Genomic DNA, 13999 nt, shown 5'->3' with positions numbered 1-13999 from the left:
GGGTTCAATGGTCAGGATCCTAAAGTGGGCCATAGGGTCTGTATTAGTGGCGTCTATTCCAATAACATAGGTACGATGCATTTCTCTGTCTCTATTGGCCTTGTCATGATCAATCAGTTGGGTGGGCAATTGGTGTGACTTCTGATAATCAAGGGGGGTCTACTATGGTATACCAGGGAGAAATAATGATGGCAAGCAAGGGAGAGTTGATGGGACATATGGTATCTGTCAGTTTCTAGTCAAGTGCCCCAGTTTAAAACCTTATCAACAGCAGAATCTTGTTGCAATATAATATGAAAGTCTTCACACTTGAAGGAATCAAAGTGCTTCATATTAATTGTCTCATCCAAGACTTCAGGAGCCATGTACCGTTTGGTTCCAACCCTTTGATTTGGCGCAATATCAATGGTATCTGTGACAAAATCATGACGAAGAGGAAGTCCAAGGTCAGCAATAGCACACGTGCCATTCTTCTTCACTAGAATGTTCTTAGATTTCAGATCTCTATGTGCAATTCCAGGCTTTCCAACAATCTCCATATGCAGGTGTGCAAGCCCACTGGCAGCAGACAAGGCAAGTTTAATCATCCCCTCAATGGCTACAGTGTACCGATTGAGGTAATCGAAGAATGAGCCATGCTCATGATAATCAGATACAAGCCACAGCTGAGTCCAGGTGCCATTATCTTTATTATCTGCTGCAATGAAGCCCAGGATATTTTCATGCCGTAACATGACTGTCTGATAAATGTCTGCTTCCCTAAACCAAGAGCGTTCCTCACGCGAACGCAAAGAGAATATCTTCACTGCCACCTCACCTCCATGCCATCAGCCACGCCACACCTCTCCAAAGCGCCCTTTGCCGATAATCTCCTGCAAGACAATGGTTCTTGCTACAGTTCTCTGAACAAAGAGGGGCAATCCTGAGCCAGATTTCGATGTCGACAGGTCGTAAACCAGATCTGGGAGTGTTTTGTCTTTGGAAATATACATCTCACAGGAGGGATCCTCCATATCCAGCCTCTGTCAATTGTGATACATGTGCTGATGATGATGGAACAGGAAAAGTGTCACAATCAAAACAACACAAATCAGGAAAACAGGTACTGCAGTTACAGCTGCCATCTCCACAGGGCCCAGGGTAGTAAAAAGCCCTTTGTCCTTTATGGGGCCACTGGGTGCAATGATGTTGATGCTGTTGCACATATTTGTGTAACAGCAATGTGTATTGCATAAAGCCTCTGTACTGAGGCAGAAAAAGGGGTTTTCAGCTGGAATCAGTTCATTTGAAGGGATGCATGTCCGGATGTGGTGCTCCTTCCCTTGGAGATTAGAGATGGAAACCATGCAAGCACCATCTGTTTCACAGGTGAAGTTTGTATGGCTACAACTTGAGCAGACACATGTCAAATCTCAGCTAGGCTGCTGTAACTGACAGAGCATCAGCTTTGAATGGATCAACGTAAACATGATTCTTTCAGGTCTTATGGGTATTTTCTGTGGACCAGGACTGTTATTTTCAAGGCCTTGGGATTTTCTGAACTATCCAAACTATCCTCCCTTCTGTCTGGCAATTTCCTTGGAAATGTAAGACAGAAATGTTATTAAAAAATTGCAAATAGTATCAGTATAAAGGGATGGGATACCACAGGATATAAACAGTAAAGACACATCAAGGAATCTAGTAGAAAGATAAGGCATGGGTAAAAGTAGAAAACTATATATATATATATATATATATATATATATATACATCCAGAAAACTAAAGTCCATAATATCCATGTATAAATGTCCATGTAACTGAAGAATTAACAGTGACTAGCATTGGTTTTCAGCATCTTCTCTTTTCTGGTATCAGGAACACACTGTTGGCAGAAAGTTGCTTTATAGTGTATACAGTCAGGGTTTCACATATGAAATGGCATGCAGCGTCTGGAAGGCGTCAACGTGGAGTAAACAAGAATCTGTAACATAACTCAAAAACATAAAATAATATAAATAGAGCAGGGCAAAGAACAATTAAATTAATATGTGCCCAATTCCTTAACAAAATATCATTAGCACAATGCTGGTCTCGATTTTATGTATGGTAACAAGAGTTAAGCTAATGATTAAAACCATTAGTAAGGCACTTTTCAATTATGGAAAAGCTGAGTAGAAAAATAATATCACATCAGTATCCAGTTACTAACATTAGACATTAAGGAAAATTAAGTTATAAACTTGTCCTAAGAAAAGTAATTAATAACTTGCATGATAGATTAAAAATAATGCACCAAGTAATCAGGAAGGTACATCCGTTCCAGTAATCAGTACTTACCCCCTTCATGCACTCTCTGCACTAGTGCAATCAGAACTGAACGGCTATCTAGCATTCCTGCGACAAGGTCCGGAAGCTAAATTCTCATGGCTTTATCCAAGGTCCTCGCAGGCGGCCCTGGACCTTCAACTTCAACAACAACTCTCCAAGGGTGTGCAGTTAACTATTCGGCGCCTCGAAAAGTAACTTATACTCCCATATGCAAACGTGCAAAATTTCTGTGGCTAACACAGTCAGTTAAAGAGTGTTAGTAGTTTAACTACTTTTTATAATAGCCACGGGGTCGCTTTGTTCACAGCTGTCCTAAATCGATGCTGGGAACAGATCAAAACAAATTTTCTTGTTACAAGCCGTCCAAACTAAAAAGTCCCAATCTAAAATGCTTGCAACAGATAAAACCAAATTTTCTTGTTAACAGTAAGCCAAACATCAAACAATAACCTGTTAACAGTTCACCGAATTTAGCTTGTTAACAGTAAGCCAATCAACAACCTGTTAACAGTTCACTGAATTTCTCTTGTCAGCAGGGAGCCAATTACCATCTGCTGACTGTGTAACAAATTTGGAAGAACTGAAAATTAGCAGAGTTCACGTTTAAACTCAAAACATGTTTAATTCCAAATCCTCTGCTATCATTATGTTTATTTATTTGCCCTATCTAACCCAGAGGAATGCTCCACACAACCCCGTGGTTAGAGAGAAACAAAATAGACGCCACTAGATATGAGAAAAGGTTAAATAATTTTTCTCTTTATTCACTGTTACACTCCTACCTTGCTGCTCCTGGCAGCGGCCATATTGAGAGGTTCATCTGAGGGGCGGCCATCTTGAGAGGCCCATCGATATCAGTTCCTGAAGGTCAGCCATCTTGAGAAGAGCATCTGCATCGGTTCCTGAGGGGCAGCCATCATGAGAGGCTTATTCCTATGGGTATGCCCAATGAGGTTCCTCGCCTGTCAGCTGTGGCAGGGGTCTCCTGATGAGAGGCCTATTTAAGAACAGAACACTGTCATCAGTTTGCTTCGGCTTCTATATTGTTAGAGGTCTGGTTCTCTGGATTGTGCTTTACTCCGTCTGCTTCTTCGCTTGACTTGACCGTGGATTGGACCTGACTCTTCTTTGCTTTTCTGCCTGCCCTTACTGTGGAGTGGATCTGACTCTTCTCTGCTTTTCTGCCTGCCCTTACTGTGGAGTGGATCTGACTCTTCTCTGCTTTGCTGCCTGCCCTGACTGTGGATTGGATCTGACTCTTCTATACTTTGCTGCCTGCCACGGCCGGCGGCCGTTTGACCCCGTTTGTGACCGGAAGTCCTGGTGGCCACCTGCACCTGGGGGCTCAACTCCTGGGGAACGGTGGTCGCTCCCAGGTGAAGCTGGGGTTGTTCGGCTGCCCGACCGAGTGCGGCGCCACCCTTCTGTCCACCATGCTCTGTCGGGGCACAAGGGCTCACAATCACAGTTATAACATTCACTTACCAGACTGGAAAGACAGACAGGCAATATCAATACAGTCTATACGACTTTTTCTCATGGGAGAACACCGGCTGCACACAAGTACAGTCTCAGAGTAACTTCTCCACAGATATAGGGTTTACCTTAACTTAAATACAGAATGCTTAACATTGTGCCTATGGAAGACACATCACTAACTAGGTAAAACTCGTCACTAACTCCACCTTTTCTATGTTCCTCTTTTCTCCAAAAATTGATCAAGATTAGTTTGGGTGGGCTACAGAAACATATCACTGATTACAATGTTTACTTCTTACTTCATGGTCCACTTCGCCATCAACCTTTTATCTTATGTCTGCAGGTCCAGCTAACTCTTTAAAAAAAAAACCTTTTCACATTCTGTCTTTACGCCTCTGGCTTAGAGTATTTCAGCTCCAAGTTCCTCTTTTCTGCAGAGCTTCAAAATTCTCTGCAAGCCTGCAGAGCCAGCTTGTCACAAAATACAACCTCTAGGTCACACAGAAGTAATGCTTTTAATATTGGCTGTTAACTTCATACAGGCTTTCAGGACTTTGGTTCAGAGAGAAGGCCCAAACAGTTTCATTATTATCAGTAGTACTGGGGCAGGCCAAGGGCGGAGTCTGGGTAGGGTCAGGAGTTATCTGGTTAGTGGCAGTATTCAGGGGCTGATGCACAAAGTTTACCATGCTTGCAACATTTGTTTTAGACGAATTGTAGCCGGTCTAAGGCACACGTTAGTTAGCGTCTAATATACAAAGGGGTTCTGCGTCCCTTTTACCGTTCAGCATAACTCTATGCAAATGAATTACAACAAACTCATTAGTATTAAAATGAGCATTCTGTGGAATGCACAGAAAGGAGCGCCTACCTTTAACATGCAAAAATTGTCCAGCAGGTCTGGAGCTGTCATTATGTGCAGTCTGCTTGCATTTTTCAAGAGTGTGAGGAACAAAAGTGTCGAAGAGCAGACAACAGCTTGGGGCAGAGAAACAAAAGCAGACAACCTATCAGCTGGGGAAAGCCCTTATGATGTCAGCTGGTGTTACGTCCCTCACCTGCGGTGCGGGCCGCACGGCCGGCTCGTCTTCGGTCACGTTCCCGGTAGTGGTGGCCGGCCGTGTTCGGCCTGGTCTCGATGGCCGGCTATGCTTTGGGGTCCTGGTGGCCGGTCTTGCTGGCCGGCTGTTCTGTTACGGTCCTGATGGCTGGCCATTCCACTTTGGCCCTGAAGTCAGCCACACGGGCTGTCGGCGTCTTTGGAGCGGAGCTTCCTTCCAGCACGGGTTCTTCTCCGCGCCTGATTGGGCAGGATTGACTGCTTCCCGCTGTCGCTCAACCCCTCTTCAGCGGCCACCAATCCGGATTGCTCTTTCCAGCTGACGAAAGTTCGACCGGCGAGGGGACTATTTAAGAACCGCACTCAATGGGGTATTATTACTCTAAAACACAAGAAATTCTTAGTTCAATATAACCCTAAAATACCAGTGATATACTTCGTACCGAAAATACACAAAAGTCTAGTGAAACCTCCTGGAAGACCAATAATATCCGGAAAAGTGTCCATACTTGAACCATTATCTACATACGTAGATTTCTTTTTATAAGAGATACCACACACTTCTTACAAAAATTGGAAGAACTACAGGTGGAAGATTCCATACTCATGACCACACTTGATGTATGTGCTTTATACACATCCATCCCACAAGACGAAGCATTGGATACTATAAAATCAAAATTAGAATCTAGGGAAAGACCCAAACAGATCCCTACAGACTTTTGGATGATGCTAGCAAGTATCGCACTCATAGAAAATTATTTTATGTTTGATGGGAAAATTTTCCTCCAAACCAGCGGAGTAGCAATGGGAGCGACTTTCGTCTCTTCTATAGCCAATCTCTTTATGATGAACTTCGAGGAGGAATGGGTGTATCATTCTCCTTTCAAGGCATTGATCATGTGCTGGTGGAGATACATTGACGACATATTCATGGTATGGAAAGGCACAAGCAATGAGCTTGCCACTTTTATGCAATGGTTAAACAGCTGTAACCCCCACATCCAGTTCACGGAACAACATTCAGCAACAATCATCCATTACTTAGATGTAGAAATCACTTTAGTGAATCAACAATTTTTCACCCAAGTGTTCAAAAAAGAGACGGACAGAAACACTTTCCTTCATAACACCAGTTGTCACCCACCTGCATTGAAGAAAAATCTCCCATTCTCCCAAATGCTCAGACTAAGAAGAATATGCAAAGAACCATCTAGCTTTAAAACACAAGCGAAGAAATTAAAGTCAGATTTGACTGCAAGAGGCTACTCACACCAGACCTTGAAACTAGCCTATAAAAGGGCAAAATACAATAATAGAGATCTGTTTCTGCAAAAACCGGCAATACGAGAAACAGACCCAAACATTTTAACTATGGTCATGAAATATAATGAATCTAGCCTTCACATCTCACGTATCATCAGAAACAGATGGGAGATTTTACAATCTAATTGTGTGCTCCAAGACAAAAGATTGCGCAGAGCTTTCTCCAGAGGCAATAATTTGAAAGATTTATTATGCCCTGCAGAGATCGACACTACTCCAAAGAAGAAAAAAAAAACATATTAGGTCATCACAAGTGCGATAAATGTTCAGTATGTAACAATACACTACAGACCAAAACCTTCTATAACAAAGTCACAGATAAAACCTATACATTACAGCAATTCACTAACTGCTTATCTGATCATGTGATATATTCCATCACATGCCCATGTTCCAAAGTTTACATTGGAATGACAACACGTCCCTTGAAAGTAAGATTACTGGAACATAAATCAAATATTAAAAGACAGGCTATTAAGGAGCCACTAGTAGAACATTGTCTCAAAATGAAACACAGTTTTGAAGACTTGAAATGTTGTGCCATCGACAAGGTAGATATATTAAGAAGAGGAGGCAATAGAAAACTGCTCCTCCAAAAAAAAGAAGCAAGATGGATCTTTGATCTTAAATCCATGGAACCTTTAGGTCTTAACAGCTCGATCGACTGGCACATCTTTTATTAAAAATATGAATTTAGGTGTTGCTGTTCCTTTAAGAGAAGAGGAAAAATTTCATATAATTAATTGGAGAAGCCTAGTGATGTAATTTCTGTCACAGGCAAAACATATATAAATGATTAGACTTGGCGTGTGACGTTGCAGACACCATTTTGAGAACACAGTTGAATAACTGAAAGCAAATTTACCCAGAGTTAGTTGTTACAGCCTGCACGACCTTTTAGGATTATTTCCAGCGTTGACTCACTTGTTTTCTTCACAGATACTGCACAAATACCAGCATTAGTTCCTGACGAAGCCTACTAAGTGTGAAACGGTGGCCCCGTCGAACTGAACTCAATATCATCACTGGAGCTTAAAGCTAAGTGCTCTCTTAAATCTAACTTACTGCAGCAAAGAGCTGAATATAGTTGACTGCTATAGAGCGAGCTTCTTTAATGAGAAATAACTGGATCTGCTCTAACATCAATATTATAGAGACATAACCGAGAGTTTTTATGCCCTATGATTAAACTGACACTTGAAACATTTATAAGTTGTATCATAGTGTCCAAAACCCAAAGACATTGTGTCTTAAGGTTTATGAGGGCTTTTCTCCCTTACGCATAGTCTGATAAGACAGTGTTACAGCTGTTTTGAAAAGCCTACGCTAGAACCTGTTTTCATGTATTAGGTTACCTACATCTATTCTAGCTAGTACTGCATTGTATCCTTGGTACTTTCCTGTTTACCCTGACCACCGGAATGAACTTGACTATCCACTGCCTTGCTGCCTGCCTAGACCCTCGGATTGAACTTGACTACCCGCTGTGTTGCTGCCTGCCTTGACCATTGGACTGTTCCTGACTATCCCTGCTTTGCTGCCAGCCAGATCCTTGGAGAGAACTTCTGCGCTCTTCTTAGCTGCTGCCCCAACATGTGGATTATATCGGACTAGGTTAGTTCCATCGCTACCACCTGCCAGGTTGGCGGTGGCCCAACCCCATTCTTAGCCCGAAGCCCTGGTGGCCACGTGCACCTGGGGGCTCAACTCCTGGGGAACGGTGGTTGCTCCCCAGGTGAAGCTAGGGGTTGTCCGGACACCTGACCGAGCGTGGCGCTGCTCTTCATCCACCGTGCTCAGTCGTGGCACAAGGGCTCACTACCCAAGTCCTAACAGTAAGCCGAAGTCATGAGCTCGCCGGACAAGACTGAGCTCTCTGACCTGGCCCAGGTATTACAGCTGCAGCAGGCTCAGTTGAATCGCCTGTCCAGCAGTCTCCAGGATGTTTGCGCTCAGCTGCCCGCGCTCCAGCAAAAACGCTCCGCTCCTCCTCCGGCCCCGGGGGCGGAGGCTCCTGCTCCGCGTTTGCGGCTCCCAGATTCACCCCGTTTTGATGGAAATCCCTCAGCATGTCGGGGTTTCCTAAACCAGTGTCAGATGCTATTTTAACTCCAACCTGAAGCATTCCCGTCAGAGAAGGTTAAGATCACTTATATAATCTTGTTGCTCTCAGATCCTGCCCTAGCCTGGGCGTCCCCATTGTGGGAGCAGCGAGATCCTGTGCTGTCGGATCTGGGGGAGTTTTTGCAGCAGTTCCGAATGGTGTTCGACGTACCTGGTCGCCCCTCATCTGCCTCAGGGGAACTATTACGGATCCAGCAGGGTGCCGGGTCTGTCGGGGCCTATGCCTCACTGCCGAACTTCGGTGGAATCAGGAGGCCTTAATGGCCATCTTTTGGCAGGGTCTGAACAGCAGAATCAAAGATGAACTAGCAGGTCGGGAACTTCCTCCCACCCTGGACGCACTCATTACGGTCTGCACCCGGATTGACGTTCGTTTCCAGGAGAGGGGCATTCAATGAGCAGACCAGAGATCTATGTTTCGACCAGTCCGACCGGGGGGACCTAAAGCCTCTGGAGATGTCCCGGCTAGGACTGAGGACAAACCTATGGTGGTGGGACGGCACCGACTTTCCGAAGAGGAGAGAGCTCATCGCCGTAGGAATCGCCTATGTATGTACTGCGGACAGCCAGGACATTTCGCAGGTACCTGCCCTCACAAGTCAGGAAATGCCCCGGCCCGGGCCCTGTGAATGGAGTGGCTCTGGGCTGGTTGGCTTCCCTTCCGGATAACCTGTTATCGGTTCCAGTACTCCTTCAAGGAAGAGGATTCAAGGTGCATATGGTGGCCCTGGTGGACTCAGTGGCCGGGGGAACTTCATTGATACTGGTCTCCTGTCCCGGTTGGGAGGATCCACTGTGCCTTGCCAACCGGCCCTCCAGTTTACATCCATCCAGGGACACAGGCTTCCCCGGTCTTTTACACAGATTACCTCGCCCCTACATATGCAGGTTGGGGTTCTGCACCAAGAAAAGATCCAGTTCCTGGTCCTCTCCCATGCCATCCACCCGGTAATCCAGTAGTAGTAGTAGTAGTAATCCTAGGACTGCCATGGCTTCGCCTGCACGCACCCTCTATTGATTGGTCCAAAGGGGAGATTGGACAGTGGAGTTCTAATTGTTTCCAGAACTGCCTTTCGCAGGTCAGGCCGCTCATTCCAATTTGCACTGCCCAGCCCCAGACCCTTCAGGCAACGCCGGCCGGTCTACTGGAGGAATATCGGGAGTTCCACGATGTGTTTAGTGCACAAGAGGCCAACATTCTCCCACCTCATCGGTCCTTTGATTGCGCCATAGACTTGCTCCCAGGTACTAATCCTCCCAGGAGACGGCTGTACACCTTGTCCTGAGAAGAATCTTGGGCCATGCGCGGTTACGTCCAGGAGAACTTGCTCAAGGGGTTCATTCGACTCTCCACCTCGCCGGCTAGAGTGGGATTCTTTTTTGTATCAAAAAAGGATGGGTCACTACGCCCCTGTATCGATTACCGGGGGTTGAACAAGATCACTATCAAGAACCGGTACCCCCTTCCGCTGATTCCGGAGCTGTTTGACCGGTTACAAGGGGCCAAGATATTTACCAAATTCGACTTGAGGGGAGCCTACAATTTGGTGCGGATTCAGGAGGGCGATGAATGGAAGACAGCCTTTAACACACATGAGGGGCACTTTGAATATTTGGTTATGCCTTTTGGCCTCTGTAATGCCCCTGTGGTGTTTCAAAACTTTGTCAATTTAATCTTCCAAGACCTGCTATACACCTCCGTTATTGTCTACCTCAATGACATTCTGATTTTCTCAACCTCCCCGCAGCAGCACTGTGTCCATGTCCGCACCGTCCTACGGCAACTCAGAGAACACCGACTATTTGCCAAACTAGAAAAGTGCTCCTTCCACCAGCAGGTACTCCCTCTCCTGGGATATATTGTCTCAGCCACTGGGCTGCAAATGGATCCAGCCAAGCTGGACTCCGGGCCCTGCAGAGATTCCTGGGGTTTGCCAACTATTACCGGCAGTTTATCCGCGATTACTCACTGATTACTGCCCCACTTTCGGCTCTCACTAAGAAGGGGGCAGACGTGAAGAACTGGACCCCAGAGGCACTTTCCGCCTTTTCCTCATTGAAGGAAAAGGCCTTCCTCTCTGCCCCAGTGCTTCACAGCCCAGACCCGACCAAACCCTTTCTGGTGTAGATGGACGCCTCATCCCTAGGGGCCGGGGCAGTATTATCCCAAACCCTCATGTCAGGAAAGAAGCACCCCTGCTTCTTCTTTTCACGTAAGTTCTCCCCGGTGGAACGGAACTACACGATCGAGGACCGTGAACTTCTGGCCCTCAAGTTAGCTTTCCAGGAATGGTGCTACTTGTTGGAGGGAGCAGTACATCCCGTCACGGTGGTAACGGATCACAAAAACCTCCTCTACCTGCAAAATGCCACCAGATTGAATCCGCGCCAGGCCCGTTGATCTCTGTTCTTCGCCCGCTTCGACTTCCGCCTGGTATTCCGGCCGGCGGAGAAGAACATACAGGCGGATGCATTATCCCGGATTTTCGAGGCTCCAGAAGATCAGGAGGAACCACATCCTCTGCTGAACCCAGCCTGTATTCCCTCCGTTCTAGGAGCCAGCGCATCCAGTAAGATGGCGGTGCTGCGCTGGGGTCACTCTTCCGAGTTTGCAGGCCATTTCGGTTTTCATAAAACCTTACACTTGATTTCTCGTTCCTACTGGTGGCCCCAGATGGTGCAGGATGTTCTCCAGTATGTCTCCACCTGTCCAGTGTGTGCCCGAAACAAATCTTCACATCACAAGCCTTGATGCAGCCCATGCCGGTATCCCAACAGCCATGGCAGGATCTGTCCATGGATTTCATTACGGACCTGCCTCCCTCTCAGGGAAACATGGTCATATGGGTGGTTATTGACCGGTTCTCCCGAATGGCCCATTTTGTTCCTATGAGGTCTCTTCCTACTGCTGCCATCCTTGCTGCCAACTTCATTTTACACATTTTCCATCTTCATGGGCTACCTCAGAGGATCATCAGCGACAGGGGCTCGCAGTTCACATCCCACTTTTGGAGAGCCTTGTGCTCCGCCTTTGGGGTAACTACCCTGTTCTCGTCGGCTTACCACCCGCAGACCAATGGCATGGTGGAGAGGGTGAACCAGACCCTGAAGACCTTTTTACGGGCATACACATTGAGACTAGTTTTTTAATGTATTTATGTGTTTATTTATTTATTTATGTTTATCTATAGACCCCTGTCGCAGGCCTCTACGGCTGAACCACAACTCGTGTCAGGTTGGGTTGTTTTTATTGATTCAAAATAAAAGATCTTGTTTAGGAAAACACCACTCGTGAGAGGACTCTTTTTGGATCCACTGTGTGTTCGTGTATACACAAACCAACGCCAGGATGACTGGACTACCCTGTTACCATGGGCCGAGTTCACATATAACAACAGTGTACATTCTGCCTCGCACACTTCGCCCTTCTTCACCATCTACGGACGGCATCGTCGCCTATCTCTACCTATCTCACCTACTCAGGTTCCGCCCCAGGTACACTCCACAGTCAGCACTCTCCAAGACTCCTGGAAGAAGATCCAGGATCAACTACTACGGGCGACAGGCAGAGCCAAGGAAACTTTTGATCGCAAGAGGCAAGCAGCTCCTACTTTTCTACCAGGTGAAAAGGTGTGGCTGAGCACAAGGTACTTGAAACTTAGACTCCCATCCCTTAAGTTCGCCCCTTGATTTATTGGGCCTTTCGCAGTGCGGTCCAGGGTAGGGACGGGACGGTAACTTATCGGCTTCAATTGCCTAGCAGGCTCCGCATTCATAACACGTTTCATGTGTCCCTTCTTAAGCCCTTCCGCAGAACCAAATGGCATCCAGAACCCAGGAGAGAGGCCGTGCCTGAGAGCGATCCTGACCCAGAATATGAGGTGGACCGAATCCTGGATTCCAAACGCCGTAGAGGAAGATTGTTCTATCTCCTCGCTTGGAAGCACTTTGGTCCCAAAGATAACTCCTGGGAGCCAGCGGGTAATATTCATGCTCCCGATCTGGTCCGGGAGTTTCATGTTCATCATCCTACTAGACCGAGACTGGCACGAAGGAGGGGGCTTCCGGGGAGGGTACTGTTACGTCCCTCACCTGCAGTGCGGGCATCTTCGGTCACGTTCCCGGTAGCGGTGGCCGGCCATGTTCGGGCCGGTCTCGCTGGCCGGCTATGCTTTGGGGTCCTGGTGGCCGGTCTCGCTGGCCAGCCGTTCTGTTACGGTCCTGATGGCTGACCATTCCACTTCGGCCCTGAAGTCGGCCACACGGGCTGTCGGCGTCTTTGGGGCGGAGCTTCCTTCCAGTGCTCTTTCCAGCTGATGAAGGTTCGACCGGCGAGGGGACTATTTAAGAACCGCAGTCGCCTTCAGTCTTCGCTTCGGCTTCTATTGCTATAGAGGTTCTGGTGCTCGAGATCGTGTGTTCTACTTTCTACTTTCCTGTTTACCCTGACCACCGGATTGAACTTGACTACCCGCTGCCTTGCTGCCTGCCTAGACCCTCGGATTGAACTTGACTACCGCTGTCTTGCTGCCTGCCTTGACCCTCGGATTGATCTTGACTACCCGCTGTGTTGCTGCCTGCCTTGATCATTGGACTGTTCCTGACTATCCCTGCTTTGCTGCCGGCCAGATCCTTGGAGAGAATTTCTGCGCTCTTCTCAGCTGATGCCCCAACTTGTGGATTGGACTAGGTTAGTTCCGTCGCTACCACCCAACGGGTCGGCGGTGGCCCAACCCCATTCGTATCCCGAAGCCCTGGTGGCCACCTGCACCTGGGGGCTCAACTCCTGGAGAACGGTGGTCGCTCCCCAGGTGAAGCTAGGGGTTGTCCGGACGCCTGACCGAGCGCGGCGCTGCTCTGCATCCGCCGTGCTCAGTCATGGCACAAGGGCTTACTACCCAAGTCCTAACAGCTGGGGGGGCTTTACCAAGGAAGAGATTCCCAAGTGCGCTGGTAAAATCAATTTGGGGGGGGCAGCCAGAGGAAAGCAAATAAGCTGAGCACTGCAGGGGAAAGGTGCAGCAGGTGTCGCGCCCCTTACCTGCGCCGCTTTGCCCGCTGGGATGCCCCGCTCCGCGAGCAGGGGAGAGCGGGGTATCGCTGGCTATGGGCGGCGTGGGCAGAGAGTTGTACCCACCTCCTGGGGTATGCCGGTTCGCCGCTTCAGCGCGGTGGCGGCCGGAGAGCGCCGGCGCTGCCAAAATGGCCGGCGCTCTCTTACTAGCAGGTCCCTTCCGGGTGCGGGACCTGGGAGCAGAGGAAACGCCCCTTCAGGGTCCGGATTGGCTGGTCGCGGCTCGACTCCGCCTTCTCTCTGGGACCAGCCTATCCGGAGCCCTGGGGCTGGTTGTGTGCCCCTCCTTTCTAACAGCTGTTGAGTGTTCTCCAGACAGAGGGGGCTATTTAAGGGCAGTCGCTGGCAGTGTTCGTTGCTTCGGCTTCTACTTGCGGATCCCTGAGTTCTGTGTTCTGGATTGCTCTCCGTTTGCCTTTGAACCTCTGATTGAACCTGGACATTGCTTTTGCCTGCCGCCTGCCTTTGAACCTCTGATTGAACCTGGACATTGCTTTTGCCTGCCGCCTGCCTTTGAACCTCTGATCGAACCTGGACATTGCTTTTGCCTGCCGCCTGCCTTTGAACCTCTGATTGAACCTGGACATTGCTTTTGCCTGCCGCCTGCCTTTGAACCTCTGATTGA

At 47.9% G+C, this 13999-nt stretch overlaps 1 pseudogene; it reads right to left on the bottom strand.

Annotated features, from left to right (window-relative positions):
- Positions 1 to 239: 239 nt before the first annotated feature.
- LOC115462099 lies at positions 240 to 1406 on the bottom strand (annotated as a pseudogene).
- Positions 1407 to 13999: the final 12593 nt, after the last annotated feature.

This window comes from Microcaecilia unicolor, chromosome 2 (assembly GCF_901765095.1).
Source record: "Microcaecilia unicolor chromosome 2, aMicUni1.1, whole genome shotgun sequence".
Taxonomy (NCBI): Eukaryota; Metazoa; Chordata; class Amphibia; order Gymnophiona; family Siphonopidae; genus Microcaecilia; species Microcaecilia unicolor.
The sequence above is the reverse complement of the archived record's forward strand: the minus strand, read 5'-3'. Positions and strand labels throughout refer to the sequence as shown.